Here is a 1,161-nt window from a genome sequence, read left to right as displayed (position 1 = left end):
CTTTTGAAGTGAGTACGAGATATACATGACACTTCGCAATGAATATTATACCTTATCTCGAAACATAGAAGTGAGATGCTATATCGCGATTTAAGAAGCACTAGAACTCTATTGCTACGATGCGTAGACATCTGCAAACGTTATTTCCTAGCAAGGAAGTGTCGCACTTACATCCTTTTGAAGTGAGAACGAGGTATACATAATACTCCATAATGAATATTACATCTTATTACGAAACATAGAAATGAAATGCCACATCTCGTTTTAAGAAGTATTACTTACTCTATTGCTGCGATACGCAGACATCTGCAAACAATATTTCCTAGCAAGGAAGTGTCGCATTTACATTCTTTTGAAGTGTCTATGAGGTATACATAACATTCGACAATGAATATTATATCTTATTACGAAACATAGAAATGATATACCACTTCTCGTTTTAAGAAGCATTAGAACTCTATTGCTACGATACGTAGACATCTGCAAACAATATTTCCTTGCAAGGAAGTGTCGCATTTACATTCTTGTGAAGTGAAATCGAGGTATACATGACACTTCGCAATAAATATTATATTATATCATGAAACATAGAAGTGAGGTGCGATATCGCGATCTAAGAAGCATTAGAACACTATTGCTACGACACGTAGACATCTGCAAACGCTATTTCCTAGCATGGAAGTGTCGCATTTACATTCTTTTGAAGTGAATACGAGATATACATAAAACATCTGAATCAATATTATATCTTATCATGAAACATAGGAATGAGTTGCGATATCGCGTTTTGAGAAGCATTAGAGCTCTATTGCTACGATATGTGGACATCTGCAAACCCTATTTCCTAGCATGGAAGTGTCGCATTTACATTCATGTGAAATGAAACCGAGGTATACATGACACTTCGCAATGAACATTATATCTTATCACGAAACATAGAAATGAGATTCGATATCGTGATTTAAGAAGCACTAGAACTCTATTGCTACGATACGTAGACATCTGCAAACAATATTTCCTAGCAAGGAAGTGTCGCACTTACATCCTTATGAAGTGAATACGAGGTATACGTAACACTCCACAACGAATATTATAACTTATTACGAAACAAAGAAATGAAATGCGACATCTCGTATTAAGAAGCATTAGAACTCTATTGCT

The sequence above is a fragment of the Xylocopa sonorina genome, unplaced genomic scaffold (assembly GCF_050948175.1).
Source record: "Xylocopa sonorina isolate GNS202 unplaced genomic scaffold, iyXylSono1_principal scaffold0085, whole genome shotgun sequence".
In the NCBI taxonomy this organism is placed as follows: Eukaryota; Metazoa; Arthropoda; class Insecta; order Hymenoptera; family Apidae; genus Xylocopa; species Xylocopa sonorina.
The sequence above is the reverse complement of the archived record's forward strand: the minus strand, read 5'-3'. Positions refer to the sequence as shown.